The 27,961-nt window shown below is 42.3% G+C and overlaps 1 long non-coding RNA gene across 4 annotated transcripts; it reads right to left on the bottom strand.

The window, feature by feature from the left end:
• Positions 1-613: 613 nt before the first annotated feature.
• On the bottom strand, positions 614-15,827 carry LOC112652575 (uncharacterized). 4 transcript variants are annotated; one of them, XR_003131557.3, is made up of 6 exons: positions 15,558-15,811; positions 14,721-14,950; positions 10,195-10,366; positions 9,291-9,372; positions 8,488-8,571; positions 615-7,700 (listed from the first exon to the last, which is right to left on the bottom strand). It is a non-coding gene; the product is annotated as an uncharacterized LOC112652575 (long non-coding RNA). The 4 variants fall into 4 exon arrangements; XR_003131558.3 differs by having other exon boundaries at positions 614-7,700; positions 8,488-9,372; positions 14,721-14,945; positions 15,558-15,827; XR_003131555.3 differs by having other exon boundaries at positions 614-7,700; positions 8,488-9,372; positions 15,558-15,825.
• Between the last annotated feature and the right edge of the window lie 12,134 nt (positions 15,828-27,961).

The following is a 27,961-nucleotide window of genomic DNA, read 5'->3' on the forward strand; positions in this document are numbered from 1 at the left end:
AGTAATTTCTACCCCCAAGGTGGGGCTCGAACTCACAATCCCCAAATCAAGTTACATGCTCCAAGAACTGACCCAGCCAGGTGCCCTTCCAACTGTCAGGCTTTAAAGGCTTCACTCATTTCTCTTAACTTACTAATCAGAATCTTAGTCATGATCTACAAGGCTTCCTTTAGATTCTCTCCTATTGTTTCTTTTTGTTCCCCGTGCTCTTGTTCTACTGCCCTTACCTCATTTCCTGGGCAATGCGGACCCTCCTCCTGCCAGAGGAGCTTTGTGAGTGGCCCCCTCCACATGAAATGCTCTCCTTACCCCCACCTCACTCCTTTGGCAACACAACTCCAACTCATCTCCAACAAGTTGGAATTTTTCCAGGAGAAAGCCTTGCTGCCCATCCTCCCCACTCTCCAACTTGGTATCCTCTTGCTTAGCACCATCCACTTTGTCTTCATAGAACTTAGCTCATTTTTAATTGATTGGGGGTGATTACCCCCTACCCTCAGTAGACTATAAAATCTGTGTAAACAGGACTGTATCTCCTTTTCCTTACCACTGTATTCACAGCTCTGTGCCCAGTATATGGTGCAAGACTTTCTTAGTCAGTTTGAACTGCTCTAACAGAATACCATAGACTGAGTAGCTTATAAACAACAAGTATTTATTTCTTATAATTCTGGAAGGGAGAAGTCTAAAATTAAGGTGTCGACATATTTGATATCTAAGGAAAGCCTAGAATCTTCTTGATTCATAGACTTTTTGTTGGGTGTACACACAATAGAAGGTACTAAGAGCTCTCTGGGGTCTCTTTATAAGAACCCTAATCCCATTTTTGAGGGCTCTGCCCTCATGACCTAATCCCAAAAGGCCCACCCCCAAATACCGTCACACTGAGAAATGGGTTTCAACATAAGAATTCTGGGGTAACATAAACATTTAGTCTGCAGCAATGATTAACAGATACATTAGTTAAATAAAGATATGGATAGATAACTGGATGGGTGAAGAAATAAATGAATGAATGAATGCTAATCCTACAGCTGGAAACCACTATGATTCCAGCTGGGAGGTCTTGGGTGGAGGCTAACAGTACAAGTCTGAGCCATGAAATAGAATGTAGAAACTGGATTTTTAATGATTTCAAGATCTGTGTAAATTAGAAAGTCTATTTAGCAATCCCTTGGGTGGGCCCTGCCTCAAGGCATTCTGGGATCTCACAACTGCAGGCCAGAAGAAGAGGGGAGGTACCCAGGACCTGAGAGAATATCCTGCCCACAGCACACAATAGTGGAGGGCCTGATGTGAGGCGAGGAGCTCAGGAAATCAGTCTCGGCTTCTCGGTTTAACGCTCGGATGCTCAGAGTTGACGGAGAGGTTAGCACAGAGCTCAGTTTCTGTTACAAAGAGCTGTCCTGCAGGTTTGCCACACCTGTCAGTCGGCTGCTAAGACTTTCCAATCAGATAACACACAGGAGGGCCTGGAGAGTCCAGGGAGGAAGAAACCGGTCCGGCTGGCTGGCTGGTCAAACCAGCTGTCTTCACATGGCTGAGCGCTCTTGCTTCAAGGAACCCACTGTGCGCATCTCCACGTTCCCCACCATGATGCCAGCACTCTTTTGCCCACTTCCAAAAGGTTTTGTAGCTGTCATGTAAACCTAGCCTATGATTCAAAATCACCACAAAATTATTTTTAGAAGGAAACACACTATTCAATGTTTAACCTAAAGTGAATGAAAATATTTAAAAACCGGTTTTGGAAACAGTACATCTTGGTATCTGAATATAACAAACCACCACGGTGAGAAACAAAATCTGCAGCTAACAACTATAATGCACAAGGCTGAATCATTAGCCTCAGGAGTCACCAAGGATATATGGAATTGGGTATTTTTATTTTTTTTTTTTTATTTATTTATTTATTATTTTTTTGAATTGGGTATTTTTAAAGGCCATGACAACTGGCTGTTTTATCCAGCTTCAGAAAATATCAAGTCTCCAACTCCCTGGCAGGTTGGGTTTTGTTTGTTTGTTGTCTGTTTAACTTTTAGAGCATTTCTCCATTTTTTAATGTATGTAGTATTCCCACTTTGATACAGTCTTTCCAGTTATTTGTAGAGCCTGACTGGACACACACAGCATGCATACAAAGAATGAAGGAAAGAAAGAACAGACCCAGGAAATGCCTTCCCTTAGAGGCATGCTAATGCCAAGGCTCAGACTTGACTTTACAGTTTTCCAAACTTGTCTCTGTTTCCAATGGCAACTGTGAAATACAACCAGCAGAGTGTTACACATTTAGATTGCTTTTGTCAGTAGGTTGCATAATTATATTGAATGTGCTTAATCTCTCTTAGAAAAAAAAATCTCTCTTAGAGCTAAAACACGGAAAGATTTCATTTGGTGAAAGAAAGAAGAAGAAAAAAAAAACAGTGGAAAGTATTTGAAACCAAAGCATTTGTGGATTTCTAACATTAATATATAGTGTCCTTTTCCTGGTTTGGTTGCAGAGGTTGCACACTGGAACTACTACATCTAAATGGAGAGGTTTATAGAAAAATTTGTTGTGGTTGCTTCTTACAATCAGAGCCAGAATGAAGAAGGATTGCATCATATCTCTTATTATTGGGTTAGGGAAAGAAAACAGAATTATCCCTTTCAACAAACCTTTTTTTAAGGACCTATGATGTGAAAGCATTGGGTTTGGTCTGCTGGGGAAGATAGGAACAAAGTCCTGCCTCTGTGAGTTCGCAACCAATTAAGGAGAACTGTATTGTTAAAAATAATAAATAATGTAACAGTGGCTATTTTGCATGTCTTAAAATTGTCAAAGTCCTCTGTGCTGGCATGATCAAAGAAAACTTCCTAGGAGAAAATGCCAGTTGAGCTGAGCCTTATATAAGCAAATGCATGGAAGCGAGAAGCACACATCGCCATGCAATCCCTCCCCCAGCCTGAAATCCCACTGAAATAATGATCAAAGTACCCGTTTTGAAAATAGCAAGCAGCTTTAGCTCTCATATTTATCTCCAAGGACTGCTTGACACACTATCTGTCCCTCTCTCTCTCTCATTCATTCATTCTTCTTCCCCCCGACCCCCAAATAAACTTAAATACCAGAATTGGATCTAACAGAAAGAACTCTGGAAAGCACCTAAACTAATACAGAGATTCCCATCCTTTAAGACAAGTAGAGTAGTTTGAGTTTTGTTTTGTTTTGAATTTCATGATCCCATAGACATATTTGTAACCCCAGGTAAAGCTTAGATTAGGTTCAAAAATGCTGGTTTTAAAAGCTTTTCTTGTCAAACTTTGATCTATCTCCACTACCCCAATACCTCAAATGTTTCCTATTCCACATATTTAAAGTGTAGGGACCTCCTATCAGATCCATTTCTGCCAAGAAACTGAGGCCCTCACTCTTTTCAGATCTGTTTCCTACAAACATAGCCATTCCTACACATACACATATACACAGGCACACACACATGAGTGCATGCAGAGGCATCACAGGAGGAACAATAAAATTCTGTCCTCTTATATCTCCTCATTGTCATGAAATTATCTCCAGAAAGCCCAAAGAAAAATTTATTATGAAGAGGGGCTATCTGCTAATTTCATACACTTAAGATAAATTCGTAAAACCAACTCCTAACGTCTGACTCTGAAATACATATATATATATGTATATATGTATATATATACACACGTTATTCAACTAGCTGTCATTCAACAAATACCAATATCCATTGTGAGCTCATATTTTTCATTTTAAAATGGTAGTTTACATCCTCTTTTATTTTTTAAATGTATTTAAAATGTATTTATATTATTTTTTATTTTCACTGTTTTGCTTCTTTAATATAAATATATCAGACATTTAGAAGCTACAACTAAGCAAAAATAATAGAAATCTCCTGCAATCCAGCCATCTCTCTCCATTGTAAAATAGTTTGTGGATGACTTTTTATTATTTTCTAGATTATAATTCCCCTGAGTTCTAAGAACATATCCTGTTTATCTTTTTAGCCTTCAAATTTATTGCACATGGTTGGGAATTTGTAAATATTTAAACCATGAATTTCAACCTGGCTGGTGGGAAGGTATAGAGAATCACAGGAGAAGCTCTTTCCAAATCACACAGCCTGCTACAGATCCCTCATCCACCATAACACTCTTTCCTGGGAGATTCTAGAACAGTGATATATACCCTAAACTGCACACTAGAAACACCAGGCCAAACCCTACAGCAAGATTTCTCAGCCTTGGCAATGCTACCATTTTTCACTGGATAATTATTTGCTGGGGAGCTATGCTGTGTATCGTTTAACAGCATCCCTGACCTCTGTTCACTCCATGCTAGAAGTACCATTCTCCCCAGCTGTAAGAATCTGAAATGTCTCCAGATATTTGCCCTTGGGCAAAAACATCACTCTATCTCCATTTTGAGCTATGGCTCTAAACCAATTAAATCAGATTCTCTGGGTGTGAGACCGAGGAGCATCAAGATTTTGAAAACCCTCTGGGATACTCTAATGTATGTCCATGGAGGATCTAAGACAATGGGACCATATCTACCATTCCATCTTGTTCACTGCTCTACCAGCAGGCACAATATCTGGGCATGGTAGGCTCTCAAAAAGGTAACATTAATCAAGTGCTAATTAAAATAGTACATGACTAGTTAATAGTACTTAATTGACTAATGCCATAGGAAAAAAAAAAAACTCAGCAGAGTAGGAAAAAAAATGGAAATGTCTCAGAATCCTGATGACATAATCAACATGTACATGGGTACAGCTGAGAATCACTAGGTTGGACTACACAATGTTAGAACTGGAAGGGCCTAACAGATCATTTAGTCATTGCTGTCAGGCTGTGCTCTGTTAACCCCTGAAGTACCTTAGTGGATCCTCAAGGGCCCACTTCCCTCAGGAGGCCTCATTCCTCAGAAGGATAAGGGAAAGGCTAAGCGAGTGGGGGTCCAGACTTCATGGCATCCCTTCAATGCAGAAGTTCTTTTATTTATCTAGCAACTATTTGCAAGACACATGCATTTTGCCAAAGATATGGCAGTGCTACAGATGTGTAGGAACAAGAAAAAGTAATTAACCTTCTTGGGGTGCCTGGGTGGCTCAGTTGGTTAAGTGTCTGCCTTCAGCTCAGGTCATGATCCCAGGGTCCCAGGACTAAGTCGCTGCTGAGCAATGAACCTACTTCTCCCTTTCTGGAGCTCTGCCCCTCTTCCTTGCTCATGCTCCCTCTCCCTCTCCCACTCAAGTAAATAAATAAAATCTTTAAAAGCACACGTAACTTTCTTGCAACTCACAATTGTATATTTTATTTGTTGGGGTTCCACATAAGATTTCTTCTGAAAAAGGGTTCTTATTCGATTCATAGGTAAAGAAATATGGTGAAAACCCACTTCCCCAATTTGTAGATAAAGACACCAAGGTCAAGTGAATTACACAATTAACCTGATCAAAAATTATCAGAACAAAGACTAAAACTTACTTTCCCTAACAGAAAACCCAATGATCTACATAGCATTCTACATTCTAGAAGTAATGGTTCCAGGCAAGAGCTGAGATACATGCAAGAGTAGACCTCCTAGCATTTCCAGTTACCTCATGGAGCTGTTATGTAAAATGGAATTCCCTAGGGCACCTGGGTGGTTCAGTCAATTAAGCCTCTAACTTTGGCTCAGGTCATGATCTCAGGGTTCTGGGACAGAGCTTTGCACTCAGCAGGGAAGCCTGCTTCTCCCTCTAACCCTCCCTCTGCTCACTTTCTCTCTCTCAATTAAATAAAAAATAAATAGAAAAGAACATCTTTTCAAAGCTGGAATTACCTGTAGCTCAATATATTTGTCAGAATGACTTTGGTAGCAAGTCACTAAAATTCCAACTCAAACGGGATTAAACAATACAGAGCATGTATTGGCTCACATAATCGAAAAGTCTAGAGTAGGTCTTGTCTCAGAAGAAGCTTAATCCAGTGATTAAAACAACGTGACTGGAATGTAGTTGCTGCCTCTCATTCCTCAGCAATATTTCCTTTGCGGTTGTTCCATTCCCAGCATGCATTCCCCTTGAAGTTTTAAGGTCTCCAGGCTACATGTTTCCAGCAGAAAAGAGAAAGTCTGCTCTCCACAACTGGTATCCCAGAACATAGGCTTTTTTTTGGTCCTGATTGGCCTCACTCACCAGTACCCAATGGGGCTCATATGCTGATTGGTGTATGGTGACCTACAGCTACTAAAACCCACACAGGTACGGGAAATTTGATTTTTTTTTTTTTTTTGAAAAAAAAAAAGGAGGGGGGAGGAAAGAAGGGAAGGAAGCAACCAACAAATAAACACACTATGCTGGCTATTCCAAGGTGTTGTATCTGAACCAAACTGTAGCCCAGTAAGCTAATGAGAATATTAATGAGAAACTAGAGTTTAACAAACATTCAAATGAGGATGTGCAAGTATTAATGGTGGTAAGGTTTTGGGTTATGTCTATCTCTATTACAATTTTCTATATTGTCTGAATTATTTATATAGCAATATTGAAATAATTAGAATGAAATACATGACAGTGTGTGTCTGACTCTGGTCTATCCAAAGATACTTTGATTATGCAGGCAAAGGCAAATAAAAATTGTTGGCTTTTTCACAACATTGCCTCAGAAGTAAACTTGATCTATTTGCTCTGTGAGTGCTGAATAACCACAAGCAAAATATGCTATTTTTTGCTTTAAAGTACAAGGGATTAGGGGCACCTGGCTGGCTCCGTTGAAAAAGCATATGACTCTTGATCTTGGGCTCTCGAGTTCAAGCCCGACATTGGGTGTAAAGATCACTAAAAATAAATAAATAGACAAACAAACTTAAGGGGAAAAAGTACAATCGATTTAATGCTATACTTGGTGTGGATACTTAGTTATCGCTTCTAATTAAAATATTCATATTTAAGGTATTTTTTACAATGTGTTGATTCGACATAAAGGTAATTTGCTTTCATAAGGCTAAAATTCAACCTACACTGATTCTACTGACAGCATCTGGCATGTCTTCTTACTTCTGAAGTTAGATCTGAAACTGCATAAATTGGTAGAAATTATTTTATGTGTGTGTACAATAATGATATTTTTATTTTTTAAGATTTTATTTATTTATTTATTTATTTTTAAGATTTTATTTATTTGTTTGAGAGGGAGATGGAGATGGAGAAGCAGACTCTGGGCGGAGCAGGAGGCCCAGCACAGGGCTCGATCTCAGAACCCTGAGATACAATCTGAAGCTGAAGGCAGATGCTTAACCCATTGAGCTACCCAGGCATCCCAACTGACTTTTAAATTTTATTTCCTCCTTTTTATTTCTCAGAAAAATAGGAGAAATATTTCTTAAGTCAGTGTTTTGAATCTGTGGGAAAATCATTATCTTTGGCTGTTCATAATTTTTCTGAAGATATTTATAATAATGGAAATTATGAAGAAGATAACCCATCCTTATTTTCTCTTGCCTCTCATCCAACTCTTTTTTTTCCTCGTGGAATTGTTTGGCATTGTCACATAATGACTAGAAAAGTGCCCATTATGATCTTCCCATCTGATGAATGGGTAAATGGCCAAACTGCGGAACACAGGGAATCTGGGGAGGGCTAGCACAGCTCCATGGAAGAATGTACACAGGAATGACTCTTCACTATTTGGTAGACTCACTGAAAAAGATATAATAATAATAGTTGACATTACAAACATAATGTACTTTGCATGTCTTAACACATTTAAATCCTCACAACAGCCTTACAAAGTATTACACTAATTTCATGAATGATGACTTAACTCAGAGGTTAAGTAATTTTCCCCCGCAAGATTTCTTTAAATGTCAGTCCTTATTCTTATCTATCTATATGATTTTCTCAGATTATAAGATATTGGTTTTCACTCCTGCTCCTGATAAGATACATGATATTTTTAAAAATATTCATAATCCTGAACCAAAAAAAGACATGATACCAGCTGTTGCCGAGGATGTAGAGCAACTGGAATTCCCACACACTGCAGGTAGGAATGTAAATTGGTACAACTACTTTAGGAAAAACACTTTAATCTAGTAAATTACTTGGCATATTGTAAGTAACTGCTAGATGGCCTTCACTGTTTTGGTTTTCACTTACTTGATTTGTGGATAATATCTGGCTCTCAATGGCAATTCTGAGCTATCAGATTGGCTCCTGCTGGCATCCCAGGAAAGTGGGCTTTCAATCCTCCTTCTATTTACATAACTAACACCCACTCCCTTGGTCCAACTTCTTCCCAATCCTTCCCAATCTCTTCTCAAAACTAATTTCCTATTTACTGCCCTAAGCTCCTCCAGACCTGATGCTCAGCCCTACTGTGACTTCCTTTTCCTCCTTTAACTATGACTTATGCTTCCATCGTTCCTGGTAAACATTCCTCCCATTCTCCCTACCGTGGCACAATCCATACATAAGCAAGGTTTACCTGAAATAAATGTACCCCTGGCAATGGGACTGAAATATCAGGTTGTCAATCCCATGGTTTCAGGTCTGTCTTCTCAGAACTCAACTGCAGGAAAAACAGCTGAATCTCACAGTCATTTCTTGGTATTACTTTTTCCGATAACAAGAATCATCTGCCATGCTCTATATGAAAGCTGGGTGTGCAGTCTATTATTTTGGAACTAGCACAATCTCTGACCAACACAAATTACTCAAAAGTTTGTAAAACTGCATTAAACACCATTGTTTCTCATCAGAATCAAACAGAAAGTCAATTTCTTATGCTTTAAAATGATTTGCTGTTTTTTACATGAAATATCCTGGATTGTGTATATAAATACAAATCAGTTTGAAGCTGTTTTTCAATTTGAGTAAGTATCGTGAAAATGTCAAATAGAAAATTAAGCAGTAAATAAACAGGGTTTTATAGGAGCATATTGCAAGAATTATAGGAATTTTCTATTTAACAAAAGAAAAAATTTAAAAAGCCTCAGATTGTAGGTAACAATATCCTCAAGCTATTTACTTTTTAAATTTGTTCCCAATAGTCAACTAAAGCAAAGCAAAAAGAAGAAGAAAGGGCAGGAATGTTTATCTTTAAGATGTCATTGTGAAGTATTATATCATAATTTTAAGATGATAAATACATAGTAAAACAACTGCTCAAAAAATATGTAGAACACACAAAAGCCAAGGACACATAATGGATACAAAGCATTTCTTGATGGACTCCTGCCAACCCTGCGTACTCTGACATCCTAAATAAAACTTGCGTATAAAAGCCACCTTTATATGTGCTAGACCCAAGTTCTTCTGAAGGATTTGCTCTTCTGTAGACCACAACATTCATGTCATCTTTCTTCTATTCCTAGAGCAGAGATAAGATTATTTTCTTCCCAGCTGTTAGTGTGGATGAGGTGTGTATGGCTCATTTTAGGATTCTCAGCCTCCTAGAATCTAATGGTTGCCCTATTGCAACCAACTATTTGGCACATTATAGAACAAAATATGTATATGTGTGTTAGAGAAATATACTTCCATTAAGTATATTGGATATTAATATACTAACATCCATTAAGTATATCAGTTAGTATTATTTTGGTTGTGAGATAAATCTAATTCAATCTAGCAGACGCAAGGGGAAAAAAATGGAGTTGGCGAGGAATAGAGTGGAAAACTGATTTCCTCACTAGATTGGGTAGGTCAGGGGTATTTTCCTGACAGAACCAGATCAGCCTGATAGAATGACTTCACCTAAAAAAAGGCTCAGTCTTGTCTGTCATTGTTCACTCCTCGGTTTTGCTTCTCTCTGTATGTATTGGCTTAATTCTCTCCTACTATAAATGGCTTCCTCCTTGTGGCCAGGGAAGGAGAAGCGAGGCTACAGACAACTCCAGGTATGTGTAATTCAGTCAATGAAGCCAGAGGAAAGAGAGATCTTCTGTTCCTCTCAGTGTCCACATATAAAATTCTAAGGCAGTAAGATGGAACCCAGCAGTCATTGGTTGGCAGACATCGGATATGCATGGAGTGGGAGAGCATTAGTTTACCAAAGGAAGGTGAGATGCCATGGCCTCAAGTGGGCAAGTGATACTGGCCAGATAAAAACAGATATCCTGACTATCAGTGTGGTAAATGCTGTTGGTCTCCATCCCATACCCTCTTGGCGCACCTCTGAGTTCACCTGTACCTGTGAGAGATGGCTCCTGGCACACTGGCAGCTCCCCACATCAAGTTCCTGGCTCTCTCCGTTCTTCTGCCTGAGGGCTTTCTCCACATGATAGGAGCTTGCACCACTGCAGACAGGCACAACACGTAGAAGTACTGGCAAGTTAACCTCTGGGCATGCAGTCAACCTTTACCTAGTGGAGAACGGGGTATGGAAGGTAAAGTCCTAGCTTTCTCGCTGTCCAGGGGACAATTCTGAGGCATGTTCCACAGGGTTCCTCACAATGTCTCCACTGGGACCGAACTCCTGCTGCCTACAATGACAGCTGGCTTATTAGCACACCTTTTATCGGTTCTTCTCCTTTCCCTGTCTCACTTTCCTCCTTCCTTGCTTGGCTGCCTAAGCTCCACCCCAAATAAACCACCTATACCCGAGTCCTTATGTCAAGGTCAGCTTCAGGGAATCCATAGGTAGACAACCAGGTTATCTATTTAATTTGCCAAACAATAACTGTACTAGATACTGGAAATATAACAATAAATAAAATAGGGATTACCTCTCTGGAAGAGGATAGCCAAGAAACTTAACCTCTAACTATAACTGTCACCATATTATTCCATGTGCATTTTCAGTGCCAATTAAAAAGAGAATAATTACATAGATTTGTCTCACTTATTGGTATAGATATTAGCTATATAGAAAATCCATTTTTAAGTATTCAATTAATTAATATATTTATATGCATTTATGTTCTCCTTTGTCCTACATTATAAAAATAAAGTTTAGGTCCTACTCAAAAATTTTGTTCCCGATTCCAGGAAAAAGTCAAATTCAAGAGTGCTATAAATGGACTCAGGCCGGGGCTACTTCTTAGCCCACCTTGCTCCTATCAAATTTTTTGTCATCTCTGCAGGTTCAATTTTCACTTTAAATTCTAGAACCAATCCTAATCTTCAATCAAAGGAATGCATTGGTCCAAGCAACTAAAAGGTCCTGGGGCAATGTTGTTTTTAGGCATCAAAAGATTCAGATTGACTGTATCCTGAGGGCTTTGTCTTCATTTCCTGGCTGATTTACAGTTCCACCCACCCACCTGCTTATATCAGCTTTTTCTTCATATGGCTCCCCTCATGATACTAGCACTAGGTGACAGCGTCAGAGAGAAAAGCAGATCTGCATTCTAGCAGTCTTTGTAGAAGTTCACTATTGATCCAGCCCATGTCATGGATAACATGCCTCTTGGTTTAAACTATTCAGGATTCACCCCAAGACCAAGATGGGATCAATTCCAAGCTCACCATCTAGTTGGTTTTCCAAAGAAAACTGTGGTAGGATTAAAAAAAAAAAAAAAAAAAAGAGAGCGAGTGGAAGCTAGGCCCCATGCTGATGAAACTAGAACACTACTGAATAATCTTTCGGGTCCTTCCAAATAAGATAGGATTTAGAATAGGTTTAAATAATTTGCACATGGTTCATCTGTTTAGGTCCACACTTCTAGAATGTTTGAGAACAGCTTGTTCTTTTTTCACCATTTTAAACATCTCATCCATTACACTCATTTCTAACAGTAAGCTGCTTTAAAACCCTTTCACCCTCTTCTAAATGGTTCAAAAACAAATTTTACCCTATTCACATCTGGTTTATTATAAGCTGCTAATTAGCTAAAGCCAGAATTACTAACATTTTATGGTACCAGGAACTGATTCTGTAAGTGGTTAAGGCATATTAGGTGGTTTACCACTCCCAAAGACGGTTTCTCCCCTTCAACTGAAGTTAAGTATTCCCTTCTAAAATATGACTCTTTTAGATCTTTCATCAAAAGAAAAATAGAAAAAAAAAAAAAGAAAAAAGAAAAATAGAATTTAAAATAATCTATTATTGTAACTGACTTAAAATAATGTGATCCTTCCATTTCAGATCCTCTAGACTGTTCACATTAGTGATCAATAAAATGCTAATTAAAGAAATTAAGCAAGTTTGTGATTTCACTTGTATTCAGGTTTCATTTTAATGGGATATATCTGTATCAAGTACAAAATATTGTCTTTTTCATAAAAACAAAAAAAAACAATTTCAGATTTCAAAAAGATCTTGAAAATTTGCAAATGCAACCATACATGTGAACTATTTCCAAAATATTTGTTTCACTGCTGAAATATGCATATAAAAGTTCTCTATTGTCTCCAGAAGATAAAATCTGTGTCTCTTACCAAAGAAAAGGCAGTTTTATCTGATGATCAGATAAAGGCCCACCATATTTTGCAAGTCTGAGAAGCAAATAAGAAAATAAATATGTCAATCCCCTTTAATGTTGGCTGAGTATGTACTCATCATTTTGAAATAATTTTTCCTGTCAGATAATGTGGTTATTTTCTAGGGAAATAAAATATTTCACTGTTTGGCAATCTTCTTCTGGTTGCTCATTTATAATACGAGGTGAAAATGTTAATGTATTTATTGTTTACCATAGCATGAAGCTGAAAAAGGTACAGATTTACTAGAAATTTCTGTAAATTTCAGTATTTTTTTAATCACCTTAAATGATAAAGCGAATATTGAAAAGAAACATACGTCTGATCTTAGGTTTTATTTACTGTTTAGCTTAGAGCTGTGTCACCTTCTCTAAGAAGTCTTATTGGATATAGTCTCTTCTGTGCTCTGAAGATATCTTGGGCACATCTCCATCACTGAATTTATCATACTGTAGTATAATTATATGCTCACGTGTTTGTCTCCCATCTAAGTTATAAGGGAGGGATCCTATTACTAATATCTGAGTCAGTTAGGTTCTATTAATAATGAGTATACAGGGATCCCTGGGTGGCGCCGCGGTTTAGCGCCTGCCTTTGGCCCAGGGCGCGATCCTGGAGACCCGGGATCGAGTCCCACATCGGGCTCCCGGTGCATGGAGCCTGCTTCTCCTTCTGCCTGTGTCTCTGCCTCTCTCTCTCTCTCTGTGACTATCATAAATAAATTAAAAAAAAATTAAAAAAAATAATAATGAGTATACAGATATTAATAAGACATGGTTTCTGTATTCTAGGAAACCACAGTTTTATAACCTGACCTCTGTGCCTTCCCAGTCCTCAAAAGGATCGCAAATTAACAACCATGGCTTCCAAGAGGTCTTTAGATAGATTTTTTTCCAACTTACATAATAGAAAAATTTGAACCAACTTTAAATTGTGGATGATTTCATACCAATCTCAGGATTTCAGCTACTCTTGAAATATCAGAAAACCTGGCAGCATTTGGCCTGAGTTCTCATATGGTATTAATCAACTGCTGCTAAGCAATAGTTATTCCTTTACACAGGACATGTAGTCTCCAGTTTCCCTCGATTCCTACTGCTCCCTATTATTCTCTGATCCCAAGACTGAGAATCAGTTGCCATTTATACTTGCATTGATACTCTTGGTATAGAAGTATTTTTGTGGCTTGTGGTGGTTTTTGTTGTTGTTGTTCTTGTTTTTTTGTTGTTCTTGTGGTTTTAATAAATAAAAAAAAAAGAACATCAAAGACAGATCTAAAGGCCCACATGATTTTTTTTAAAGATTTTATTTATTTATTCATGAGAGACAGAGAGAGAGAGAGGGAGAGAGAGAGAGGCAGAGACACAGGCAGAGGGAGAAGCAGGCTCCATGCAGGGAGCCCAACGCGGGATTTGATCCCAGGTCTCCAGGATCACACCCTGGGCTGAAGGCGGCGCTAAACTACTGAGCCACCTGGGGTGCCCTTAAAAATATGCCAACCTGCTTTATTTATCTGCTCACCTGAACTATTTCAATAACTTTCTGATTAATTCATTCAAATGTGCGCTCCTGGATCTAACGGATCCCTCCATCTCCACGTTCTCCCTCATTCTAACCCATCCTATGGGTTAGTGTGCTCACTCCTTTCTAAATCCTTTAGTACTAGTAGTCGTAGAAGTAGTGACAACGGCAATAGTTAACATCTACTAATGCTAATGCTAACTAGCTCTCCTGCCCTGCTCTGTGTACTTTACTTACCTTAACATTTACTTCTTATGTCAGCTGTTATGGAGGTGGTATTAGTACCTCCTCTGCATGAACTCTGACCAGTTGCACGCAGACACAACTCAGTAGTGCTCACTCCATGCCTGTACCATGCACTTCTCCTCTGCCCAAGGCCGCCTTGTGCTTACTGATACTGTGACCTCCCTAGGCAAATATGTGGTGCAACTCAGAGGAGCAGAGCATCAATGCTCCATTAGGCGCATCTCTGACATTTAGGAAGTAGGAGTCAGTGGATAAACTCCTCCCCTGGGAAGTTAGAAAAATTAGTGTCACTGAATACGAAGGGGCGGCCTGCTCAATGCTGCATCCTCCTTGCATCCTTCTCCTCTCGTCTCTCTCTCCCCTCTCTCTCATGCCTGCCCCCTGGGACTGCACTAATAAATCGTAATACTGATGCAACTGCCGCAGGCTCTGCTTTCTCAGAAAGCCAGACTGAGAGATTCCTTCATACTCCCTCCCTTTTTTCTTTTTTTTAAACTTAAATTTATATTGCCTTCAAAAAGCACCTACCTCATCATCGTGTTCCTCCTTCCCGTCTCCCTGTCTCCCTCTCAGCACGGCTCTGACTGGCATATCAGCATCGGCTTAATTTTCTCTTTGGTCCAGCTTCCGCCACGTGGAGAGGGCCATGGTGTCTGGAATTCCCAAAACGCACTTCCCACGGCTCCTAGCACCCGATGTGATTGCTTCTGCTCCTCAAAATTCCTCTGGAGGATTCTCAAAAGGAGACTCCAGCTGACCTTAGGACAGATCAGAAGAAAGGGAGGGAAGGAAGGTCCTAGAGCCCTGACCCCAAGGGGAAACTTCGCAGGGCAGGGCCTGTGCTATGTACAGAGTCAGTAAGGCTCAGCCCCAATGTTATACCTGCGGGAGCCCCTCTGAGCCCCAGAGCCTCCCGGGGTCATTCCAAGGGGCCCAGAGCCCCCGGTGTCATACCTGCGGGAGCCCCTCTGAGCCCCTGAGGACTCGTGGGGTCATTCCAAGGGGCCCAGAGTCCCCGGTGTCACACCTGTGGGAGCCCCTCTGAGCCCGAGGCCTCGTGGGGTCATTCCAAGGGGCCCACGGCTGCAGTGTCACACCTGCGGGAGCCCCTCTGAGCCCCTGAGCCCTCCCGGGGTCATTCCAAGGGGTCCACTGCCCCCGGCGTCACACCTGCGGGAGCCCCTCTGAGCCCCTGAGGCCTCCCGGGGTCATTCCAAGGGGCCCACGCCCCCGGCGTCCCACCTGCGGGAGCCTCCCGGGGTTGGGTCACAAGAGGCCCAGCGCCGCATCGCAGGAGGTGCCGGGCTCGGGCCGCGGCTGCAGGAGCGCGGGGATGCCCGCCGCCGGCCCGCGCAGCCTCCCTACCTGGCGGCTGAGTCCTCCCGGGTGAGCCTCCGGCCCGCGCGCAGCCGTCCTCGGCCTCGGGGCCGCCCACCGCGTCGGGCCGGGAAGGTCCTTCGCTCGCCTCCAGGACGCCAGGCTTCCTCCTCGGGGGTCTCCTCTCCCCTGTCCCGTGGAGGAACAGACGCGCTCCCGACACGTGGCCTGCGCTGCGGCGGGGCGAGGCGGCCGCGGAGAGGTCCGGCCTGCGGACGAGGGCGGCCCCGGGGAGCTCAGCCGCTGCGGCCTCGGCCTCGGCCTCCTGGGTCGCCCGCACCGCGGCAGCCGCGTGAGCCCGACGACAGGGCCGCCGCCGCCCCGCGAGGCCGCAGCTCGGGGCGCTCCCTCAGGGGGTGCAGACGCGGCCCCCACGGCGCGGCCCCCGCGGTGCTGAGGCGCGACCTGCAAGCCCGGGGTCGCGGCGCGGACGCGGCTGTGGAGGCCTGAAGCGGTGGTGGCTGTGGTGGTGGCGGCGGCGGCCACGCTCCGGGGGGCGCCCCTCCCCCCACGGGCCGGCTGCCCGCGCCTGCGCAGTGTCCCCGCCGAGGGCTCGCCCCCCGGGGCGCTCAGGCGCACGCGCAGCCTGCGGCCTCTGAGGGGCCCTGGGGCGCCCCGCCCCCCGCGACCCCCGCCTCGCCCCGGCCGCGCACCCCAGCCCGCGGGGACGGCGCCGAGCTCCGCCCGGGCGTGCCCTTCCGAGCCTCAGTTTCCTCACCCGCCCCCGAGGTAAGAGCCCATCCTGCGAGACGGAGGATTTCCGGCTAAAGGCCTAGCGCGCAGTAAGTAATCAATAATCAATAGTCGGGCGAGCTCCCCTCTGTGGGCACGGCCTCCTCAATGTATTCACGCACACATGGGTTTCCAGTGTATTTACACCCCCTGTACCTTCAGGCACCGTCTCCATCCTTTTGATCAAGGCAGTCACCACAGTTCGCCTGACCTGCGTTAGCGCGGGGACCTTCCAGTACATCCCAGTACATCCCAGTACATCCCAGTACCTTCCAGTACATCCCAGTACATCCCAGTACGTCCCAGTAAGTTCCAGTACATCCCACTACGTCCCAGTACGTCCCAGCACGTCCCAGTACATGCCAGTACATTCTAGTAAGTCCCAGTACGTCCCAGTATATTCAAGTACGTTCCAGTCAAAGAAGTATTTGCTCAAAGAGTAACTTTCACGGTGCTCGACACATGCATACATCCCAGTACGTCCCAGTACATCCCATACATCCCAGTACGTCCCAGTACATTCCAGTACATTCTAGTATGTCCCAGTACATCCCAGTACATTCCAGTACGTTCCAGCACATCCCAGTACGTCCCAGTACATCCCAGTACACTTCAGTACATCCCAGTACATTCCAGTATGTCCCAGTACATCCCAGGACGTCCCAGTACATGCCAGTATGTCTCAGTACATTCCAGTACGTCCCAGTACGTCCCAGTACATTCTAGTACGTCCCAGTACGACCCAGTACATTCCAGTACGTTCCAGTCAAAGAAGTATTTGCTCAAAGAGTAACTTCCATGGTGCTCGACACATGCATACATCCCAGTACGTCCCAGTACATTCCAGTACATTCCAGTACGTCCCATCCATCCCAGTACGTCCCAGTACATTCCAGTACATTCTGGTATGTCCCAGTACATCCCAGTACATTCCAGTATGTTCCAGTACAGTCCCAGTACGTCCCAGTACATCCCAGTATATTCCAGTACGTCCCAGTATGTCCAGTACATCCCAGTACATCCCAGGACGTCCCAGTACATGCCAGTATGTCCCAGTACATTCCAGTACGTCCTAGTACATCCCAGTACATTCTAGTACGTCCCAGTACATTCCAGTACGTTCCAGTCAAAGAAGTATTTGCTCAAAGAGTAACTTCCACGGTGCTCGACACATGCATACATCCCAGTACGTCCCAGTACATTCCAGTACGTCCCATACATCCCAGTATGTCCCAGTACATTCCAGTACATTCTGGTATGTCCCAGTACGGCCCAGTACATTCCAGTACGTCCCAGTACATCCCAGTACATCCCAGTATATACCAGTACGTCCCAGTATGTCCCAGTACATCCCAGGACATCCCAGTACATGCCAGTATGTCCCAGTACATGCCAGTATGTCCCAGTATGTCCCAGTACATTCTAGTACGTCCCAGTACGTCCCAGTACATTCCAGTACGTTCCAGTCAAAGAAGTATTTGCTCAAAGAGTAACTTCCATGGTGCTCGACACACTGCTCTGGTTCTTATTTGCGAGTTTTTACCCTTTTTTGAAAATGATGAGTTCTTCCGCAGATTCAGGCAGTTAAGCCTTTTCCCGACTGTTTTATGAGGAAAGACTTTTCCTTCCTCTCCCAAAAGCGTACCAAACACCCTTTGGGTGGTAGCAAGGACCGTTGGAAGTATTGAGAATTGGAAGAATGAGCAAAACCATCTCTGCCCTCGAGGGCTGGAATATTAACTTGTTGATGTAGCTATTTAACGTTCAGATGTATATTTCTGTATAGTTAATTCCACATGTTCCTCATGTGCTGGAAAAAAATACACATCTTTCAAGTTGGCTCCTTCCCGACTGCATGCTGCCTTCGAATCCACGCCTATGATGCAAGTGGAAACTGTTCATGTGTATTTGATTACATGAAAATAGCTTATGTATTTCCTTCTATTAATTACAGTGACTCTGAAATTTATAAACCATTTCCTTCTCCATCCCATTTGCCATATTCTCACAATATTAGTTACATACCCTTGATTTAACTAAGCACAGAAACGTCTGAGATGTATAAATGTGGGGCTTTAGTCACATTGATTTTCAGAGTTTTATATCTGAAACTTACTTCTCAAAATTAAAAAAAAAAGGGTTTGTTTATATGAACAATTTAAGGGACTCCTATTCTGAGAATGACAAGAGTTAGCTTTTCTTTCATATGAAAAGAAACAGATTATTCTGCTATGGCCTATTTAATTCTATAAGGCTTAAGCCATGTTTCCTTTGACTATTGCAGTGAATCCACTGCGATCTAGCCAGTTGTGTGTAGTTGAAGGCCCCGGATGAAATAAAGAACTGCACCCACTCTGAACACCCAAAACCAAATGTATCTCACTTTGCTCGCCAAAATTTAGTCTGCTCAAAGCTAGGACACCAGGCTGTTTTCTTTCCTTTCTTATATCAGCAGGATCCTTTGTCACTTGTAATGAACAGAACCATTCCAGACATCTGGTCTGGACATCACTGGCCTCCCCTGGGCCTCAGGCAACCGCAGAGGCTCCCACCTAGAAACACATACCTGCGTGGCTGGAAGGAGCCACGGACATCGAGGAATCTAGGGCCTGCACTTTGCAGATGAGGACAAAACTCTGGTTGGCACCAATTGAGTGACTTGCTCAAGGATGCATATAAATTAGCAAAGGAGCTTGGATGAATGACCACGTGCCTGTTTTAGGAGAAGGACCAACTCACCTTCTTAACTAAACCAAAGAGAGCAAGTGCTCCTTGGTTACTCCTTACCTGTGGCAAAATTCTGAAATGAAAAAAAAACATGTCTTGGGGGCTTGGTCCCACTCTTCCCCCAGCATTTTCATACAGCCCCAAACAGGCTTGCTTTTCCAGGTGCACAAAGACTCACATTCTTTCTTTCCCACCACCAGAACACCTTTCTCTTCTAGCCTTCCTAACCAGATTGGTTAAACCAATCCATCCTTCACTGCGCATCATTGATGTAATCCTTTCCGGAGGGCTTGCTTGTTAAAAGAGTTTTGTTAGCTCCAAAGAACAACTCTAATGATAGCACCAGGACAAGTTCAGGGTCCGGGCTTGGCAGCGGCTTTACAACTTCTGTAAAATGAATTTTAGCTGGTGGCTGCTCCAGAGTTTTTATGTAAGAGGCCCTCAGAGGAGTCATTCTGGTTGGAAGAGGGTATTATGGGGTTTTTTGTGAACCTGAATTTGCCTAGAAAACCCACCCTTTTTACATAGATTTTTCCAGGAAATTTGTTTATGGTGGCTTTGGGAACAATGATGGAAATCAGACCAAGTGCCCCCTTGAATACAAAAGCCCCCTAGCTGATTACAGCACTTTTCAAAATTGGTGGCACTTGGGGGAATAGGAGATGATCTACAATCTTGTCTCACTTTCTCACGAATTTCTGGCTTCCCAATGCTGGTCACAGTTGCCTCAACCTTTCCTGAAGTAAAAATCAGTCAGCATAAGCCATGAGTACTGCCCTAAAAATACTCTGTGTAGTTTTAAAAGCTGTTTTAACAGAAGTAGTGTATAGGGCCAGTTTATGAAGAACTGGCTCAACCATTTTCCATTTTATGAATTGATTAGAAAAACAGGAATTTAATATTATAACTTACACATAGTTTGCACACTTTGAAAGAAGGGAGTGCAAGATATGGCTTAATGTATCAGACTGGAGATCTGATGCCAGTTCAGGGTTCTGTCCAATTGCACTCTGAGATGGCCTATAGTGTCAGGTAAATCGGGGAAGATATTCTGGGGCAGTGGATCAACCCATACTTTGGAGTAGGTGATTATCCACCTCAAAACAGCCAAAGTAAATGTTAGTTGCTGTCATCTGGCCTCAGATAACCTGGAGCAAATTATAAATTCCTTGAAGCCTGCACTAAATCTTAATCACATCACCTTTTTCTTTCTGCCTCCCACCCAAATCCCAGCACAAAAATCAGCATTTAATAAATATTTTTAAGTGGAAAAATAGAGTTCTGACCTTAATTTATTATCAACTTTTCCAAAAACATATCATAGCAAATAAGCCACTTCTCTAATCCATATCTCACTTGGCCAAGGTACTACAAAAGACTGTATTTTCCATTGAAACATATGCCCCATTTGCCTTTTATGATCACATAATTTTTAGATAATTTTCTGTACTATATTTTTCACAAAAGGAATAAAAATGAGAGAAAAAAAGGAAAATTATGATAAGGAAAATGCTTACATATATGTTTTAAGAAAAATAAGCCCCTTGTGGTTTTATTTCTAAGCTTTTTCATAGGTCATAAGTTCCTGAAGACTTATGTACATTTTTCCATATTAAAATGCATTATATGTTTTAGATATCCACAGTTAATAAGTCAGCAATTTAAAATAGTCATTAAGCCCTCAGAGCTCCATTGGCCGGAAGCATTCTGAATAGTCTTGTACAAACAACTTGTTCACCATAGTTGTAGATTTGATTTGGTGTGTATACAGCAATATCTGACCTGCCCAACCTCTAGTGCGGATCCTAAGTTGTACTCATACAAGGAAAGGGATAACATTTGTCTAGTTTTACTGTGCTACCCTTCCCCCCACCTTAAGCTGTCACTCTGGCTTCTATTCCCCCCCTTAATTCATAAATCTTTTTCAAAGACTTTCTCATCCTATCCCTTAATTCTTCGTTACCATTAGGACTGCATTGGATCCCTCCTGCTGGTTTAATAGTCGACACGGGGAATCACAATAGCTGAAGATTTTCTACCCAGAATTGGAAGTATATTGATTTTCTTCATCCTTCTCAAGGCCATGATATGCTGATCATCATTTTCCTGCGCACCTAGAAACAACTAGGCCTTTCCCAAAATTCACTAAATGTCTTGTTGAGGAACTTAATGAGTAGAAGCACTAGCTCTGGAGTCAGACTGTTGAGTTCAAATCCTCACTTACCACCTAGTCACCTATGATCTTGAGCAAATTAGCCTCTCTAGGCCTTTACTTCTCACTTGTCACATGGAAATAATGATAAAAATAATTCTGATGTTAAAGGGTTGTTTTGAAGATTAAACAAGATCATATATACATAAAGCATTTAGAACATACTACACAAAACAAGCTCCTAAGCCTATGGATTCATGTTACAGACTCTGTATGAGATCTACAGATTAACAAGATTTACAAATGGAGGAAACTGGAAAACCACACAATCCAGGACTAAAAATATCCAAATGTGTATAGGGCCCAGACAAGTAATATGATTGATATACGTTTGAAGCAAATGTACATGACGAGAGGGGTGGGGAGACAAGACTGTGGTGACCTTGCTGGAGGGACAGCTTCTACTCAGGGCGAAGTACATCAAGTACATCGCTGCTGTATGAGATCAGGAGCCTAGTCTTACTGGTTCTTCGAGTTTGTCAAGAAAAGCCAGAAATGCAGATTTGTGTATAGTCTCAATGTTAAGATGTTGACAGTTAATTCAATTTTTTATAAAATTCTTTATCGGTTTCTTTTTTAAAAATATAGTAAAAGATGGTAGCTTCTACTTGAAAGCCTCTATTCCAATCTAATTACACTTCATTTGAAAATGGAAAAAGCAGGATTACGAAGAAAAATGTCACGTCAAAGGTACACACAACCAGTGAATAGCAAAAGTCTAGCAAAGCTCATATCCAGACAACTCTGACATCCTTCCCCATGATGGCTTTATCTCTCTTATATGCATTTCTAATCTGTCCCTAAATGCTGTTATTCTGTATCATCTGGTCCATTTTCATGGCCACCCTGCTTTCTGGGAGCCTATTGCCTCAAAATCTCCACACCTAAGTATGACCTACACTGCCCGTTTGCTAAAATCACATTGACCTTCTTACCATTTGATCACAGCCCTGCTTTAAGTCCTTCAAAAGTTCTTATCACCCACCGCATCAGAGCCAAGTGCACTGGCCTGAAAGTCACTCATCCAGCCTCAGACCGATTTCCTTTTGCTGGCCTGCTTCCTGGTTCCTCCGTGAACAAGCTGGGTTGCCTTGGGTGAGTTCGTCGCTTTACCTCAGGCTTTCTCTATATCAGCTGAAAATAATGGGAGAGTATAATGGTAGCACTAGCCTCACGGTGTTGTTATAGGTATTACATGAGCGAGCCCCTGTAAGGAGCTTCACGTGGAGCAAGCAGTCCGCAACGCTGCTTATTCACGTTCCTGTGCTATCTCTGCTACCAGATTCTAAGCATCTCTGGAGCCGAATCTATGTCTCATTGGTGTTTGTTCTTCCCATCTAAATATTAAGCATATACTGCATATTTGTTAAATATTTATTCACAGGGTGAATGAATACGTAAGCCAATGAATTATCTATACAATCAGATAAACCCGTCCCTCTGTGAAAAATGAAAAGCAGTAAGTGGTTTCAAGGCCCGCTAGACTTGGGACAGAAGCAGGCAGGGACTCTGGGGAGTTGGGCAGGTAATGGTGACTTAAAAATTTTTTCACATCAGTGATGAGTGGTGGATGCAGCAACCAGAGCCAGGCTCACTGCTTAAATGAGGGTCATGGATGGGGGTCCCTTCACTTGTAAAAGGAAGCATTAAAAAGTTGTCCTGCTGCCTAAGATTATAGCTTAGCTGAGACCAGGGAGATGAGAGAACACAGGCACAGCCTTATGGAACGGAACCAAGCCACTGGCTATTTCTGTGGCTGGCCCCTGGGAGTTTTCAGAGCACTGGAGAGGAGGAGTCCCAAATCACCACCATAAAACCTAGTCCTGGATCATGGAGTGCAGCAAAGCCATTGGATGTTTGAAACAGAAGCGTGCCATCAGCTGATCCCTATCTGAAGACTTTGTCTTTTGTTTTCAGAAGTTTAGTTATGATGTGTCTTGGAGTAGGTTTCTTTGCATTTATCCTGTTTATATTTGACTCGCCTTCTTGAGTCATTTTTATGTCTTTTGCCAACTATGGAAAGTTTTCAGCCATTAGTACTTTAGGTAATTTTCAGCCCCTGTCTCTCTCTCTCTCTCTCTCTCTTCTCATTGTGAGACTCCAATAATAATATAAATATTAGCTCTTTTGTTATTATCCCACAGGTCTCTGAGACTCTGTTCATTCATTTTTTTTTCAGTCTGTTTTCTTTCTGATCTTCAAATTGGATAAGTTCTGTTCACTGGCCTCAATATCACTGATTCTATCCTCTGCCATCTCCAATTTACTATGGAGCCCATCCACAGAGTTTTTCTTTTCAGTTATTGTATCTTCCCGTCAATAATTTCCACCTGGTTCTTTTTTTAGGACATATTTATTTGCTGATACTTTATATTTTTCATTTGTTTCAAGAGAATTTGATGTTGTTAAGACATTTTTATGATGGTTGCTTTAAAATCAGTGTTAGATTCATCTAACAATTCATCTAATTCATCTAATTCATTAATTCTAATTCATCTTGGTGTAATGCATCTGTCAATTTTCTTTTTTCATTCAAGTTGTGATTTGTTGGTATGACAAGTGATCTTCATTTTCAATTACATCCTGGATATTTTGGGTATTATATAATGAGACTCAGGATCCTATTTAATCCTCTTTTGTAGCCAATAGTCACCCTGTTGAGATATAGTGCAATGGTTGAGTGGTTATGCATGCTTAGCTTTGCCCTGCCAACAGCGTCCCAACCAAAAGTGGAGTACCCATGTGCACTACCTCATTGCAGATGGGGAGGTGGAAATCCAGCTCCCCCATAAGCCCCATTGACATGCTCCCATTGAAAGCAGGGTACAGGGAAGCCTGGGTGGCTCAGTGGTTTAGCGCTGCCTTTGGCCCAGGGCATGATCCTGGAGACCCAGCATCGAGTCCCATGTCGGGCTCCCTGCATGGAACCTGCTTCTCCCTCTGCCTGTGTCTCTGCCTCTGTGTGTGTGTGTGTCTCATGAATGAATAAATAAAATTTTTAATAAAAAAAAAGCAGGGTACACACTAGCTTTGTCTTGTTGCATCTATGTGGGAACATAAGCATAGCTCCTTTTAGGCCCTGCTGATACCAGGGCAGGGGAAAGCACAGAGGACTGAGTCACACTGCTTTGTGCTGTAGCATCTGGGCAGAAGCTTGGTCCCCCACTAAGCCTTGCTGATACTCAAGGGTGGGGGAAAATGAAGTACTGACTCATTCAGTCTCTTGCCAAATGGGAGTGGAAGTTCAGCTTGCCACTGGACCTCCCTGATACTACCTTGGCAGAAGAATTGGAGCAATGCCTGCTTCTGGTGAAAAGATCAGCTCCTCGTTGAGTCCCGCCAACGCAACCCAGACAAGGGAATCAGAGCACCAGCTGCTTCTGCTGAGTGGGAGATGGAAGATCAGCTCCCCATTCAGTTTCACTAACTTTGCTCTGACCTTACCCCAGCGGAAGAATCAGAGCACCAGCACCTGTTTTCAGGGGGTGGAGGGTGGGGGTGGCAAGGACAAAGGAGGGATGGACGGAAGATCAGCTTCCTGCTTGGCCTCACTAAAACTACAGGAAGACAAGCAGTTTTTCTGTTGGTGTTTGATTGGAATAGAGCAGGTATTACCAGAAAGGTTTTCTGCTGTGAGGCCACCCTTTTCCTGATCCTTTGGTTATGGGAACAGGTTTTTCTTAGAGCTTTTTTGTCAATGCCTATTGACAGTTCCAGGTTGGAGGCAACAACCTGTCTGGAACACAGAAGAGGCAAGAAAGAAACTCAGGAAACTCCTCACCATGTCCTTCCACAAGTCCTGAGGTCCCTAGGTCATCTGCCTTTTTCTTTCCTCCTTTCAGTCTTCCTGTGCTTGTTTGGTTTGTTATCTCCAGGGTTTTTTTAGTTGTAAAAGGGAGGACTTTGAAAGAATGGAGCTATTTCATCTTGAACATGGTCCATATTTTTAAGTGATTAGTATAACAAGCAAACAAAGTTTAAAAAGACACTTATGAGATTAAGAAATTTGAATATGGACTAAGGAAAGGATGATAATTGAGAAATTATTTTTAATTTGGTTTAATTTGCCTTGCTGTGATAATGGTATTATGGCAATATAAGAAAATATTCTTTATTTCTTTAGATGTTTTCTAAAACATTTTGTGTTGAAATGATACAGTATCAAGAATTTCCCATTAAAAATACATTCACAGAAATGAGGGAGAAAAAGCAAGGGAGTTAAGGAGGAAGGAAGGAGGGGCACCTGGGTGGCTCAGTGGTTTGGCTCAGGTCATGACCTTGGGGAGACCTGGGATCGAGTCCCGCATCGGGCTCTCCGCAGGGAGCCTGCTTCTCCCTCTGTCTGTCTGTCTCTCTCTCTGTGTCCCTCAAGAATAAATAAATAAAACCTTTAAAAACAAAAAAGGAGGGAGGGAAGAAAGTAATGAGAGAGGGTAGAAAAAAAGATTAAGCAAGGAAGCAAGTATGGCAAGATGTAGGTAATTGTTGAACCTGTCTGATGAGTATCTGGCAGTCATTACTCTATTTTTCTACCCTTTGATGTAAATCACCTATTTAAAAAACTTGTTTATTTAAATAATTTCCCTGGGTATATTGTGGAGAATAGACTAAAGGGGGGAGCAATATAAGAAGCGGGGCTGGAATTTAGGAGACAACAGAGTCAACCAGGAGAGACATAATGGAGGTTTTGACTGGAATAATAGTGAGATAGAAAGATGACAGAAACAGTAAGCAGAAGATAGGATAATTTGTGGTGATGGTTGGGAAAAATATTTGAAAGAAAATTAAGTATGACTGGCTGGTTTGGGTTGGGCAACCTACCTATGATGGAAAAGATGGAAGACGGTGAGTTTGGGATGAAAGTAGGAAGTGGGAGAATTAAAAATTGGTTTTGAACAGGTGAAACAGCAAATGGAGGTTTATAGATAGCGTGTGCTATAAAAATCTGAACCCTAGAAGTGAGGTCTATTCTGAAAAACCCAATAGAAAAAACTTAATAGAAATCTAATGTTGGGGGCAGCCCAGGTGGCTCAGCGGTTTAGCGCCGCCTTCAGCCCGGGGCGTGATCCTGGAGACCCAGGACCGAGCCCCGCATCAGGCTCCCTGCATGGAGCCTGCTTCTCCCTCTACTGTGTCTCTGCCTCTCTCTCTCTCTCTCTCTCTCTCTCTCTCTCTGTGTGTGTCTCTCTTTCTAATGAATAAATAAAATATTTTTTAAAAACAAGAAATCTAGTGTTGCAAGTTGGGCATCTGGGTGGCTCAGTCAGTAAAGCGTCAGTTAAGCATCCCAGGGGCCTGGAATTGAGCCCCAGGTTGGGCTTCCTTCTCAGTGGGAAGCCTGCTTCTCCTCCATCCTCTACCCCTCTCCCCACTCATGCCTGAGCTCGCACGTGCTTTCTCGCTCGCTCTCTCTCAAATAAATAAAATCTAAAAAAAGAAAAGAAACCTAATGTTGGATATTATTATAGAGATGTTCTATGAAACCATGAAAATGGTTGAGAGTTGAAGGGGAAGAGGCAAGGGGGCTCAGGACAGAGCTCTAGGGAACTAAAGCATCTATAAGTCAGGCAGAGGAGACCTCTTTAAAGTGGCCAAACAACAGGAATGCCTAGCACCCAAGATCTTGGTTTCTAAATTTTATTCATTTACTCATTTCTTAATTGAATGTGATTAGTTAAGTTAGTATGTGAGCCCTTAATCCAGTATGACTGGTGTCCTTAGAGAAGAACACAGATACATAGGAGGAACAGCCCTTGAGGACAGAGACTGAGGTTTGACTTATGCCTCCAAGAGCCAAGCAACACCAAGGACTGCTAGCAGCTACCAGAAGTTAGGAAGAGCAAGAAGGAAGGACCCTCTTCCAGAACCTTCAGATAAAGCACAGCCCTGGCAATACCTCAGCATCCAGAACTGCAAGACAATCAATTTTGGCAGTTTTAAGCCAACCTGCTTATGGTAATTTGTTACTGCAGGCCTAGGAAACAAATACACCATTCCCTCACTCAAACACATTGAAAGAAAACAGAGAAAAGCTCTTTCCCTTCCTCCTTCCTTTCCTTTCCTGAAATTTCAGTCCTAAAGCTCTAGGGATCATTACTAAGTCCCCCTACAACTACAAAGTGTAGGAACCCAGCTGGTGTGAGGAGGGATCCCCGCAGGGGAGTGAGGTGGTGCTTGGGACAGGTGTCAGAGACTGATCAAGGTGAGCAGTGCTTGCACTCGAGGGGGAAAGCTCCAAATGGAAAATCAGAGTGCCACATAGGGGCATGGGGTATGGGATCCGGGGTTAGGAAGGCAAACACATAGGAACACGCAGATGCAGAGTGGGCTGGCAGGGGAAATGTAACTCAGCAACTTTCAAGTAAATTGATTAAATATATCAAGAAAGACAAGGACTAAGTTTGTCACTCTCAGAGGAATTATGAAAAGAAATTGAACTGTGACAGACTGGAATTGGAGGTATTAGTACGAAATCATTGTTTTGAATAAATATGGATGTGTGTGTTACACGTACATACGTCTAGTCCTTAGCTCAGTTTTCTAGGAGGGCAACAAGAATGCCTAGCGCCCAGATGGGTTTCTAACTCCCATTCTCTACTAAAAAGATCCAAGAATTCCTTGGAAAAATGACTGATTCCAGGGCTGGGTTGGGGAAAGTATGAGATGATCAATACATACACACATACACACAAAACAAACAAGCAAAAACTCAACAGAAACA

The sequence above is a fragment of the Canis lupus genome, chromosome 23 (genome assembly GCF_003254725.2).
Source record: "Canis lupus dingo isolate Sandy chromosome 23, ASM325472v2, whole genome shotgun sequence".
NCBI lineage: Eukaryota > Metazoa > Chordata > Mammalia > Carnivora > Canidae > Canis > Canis lupus.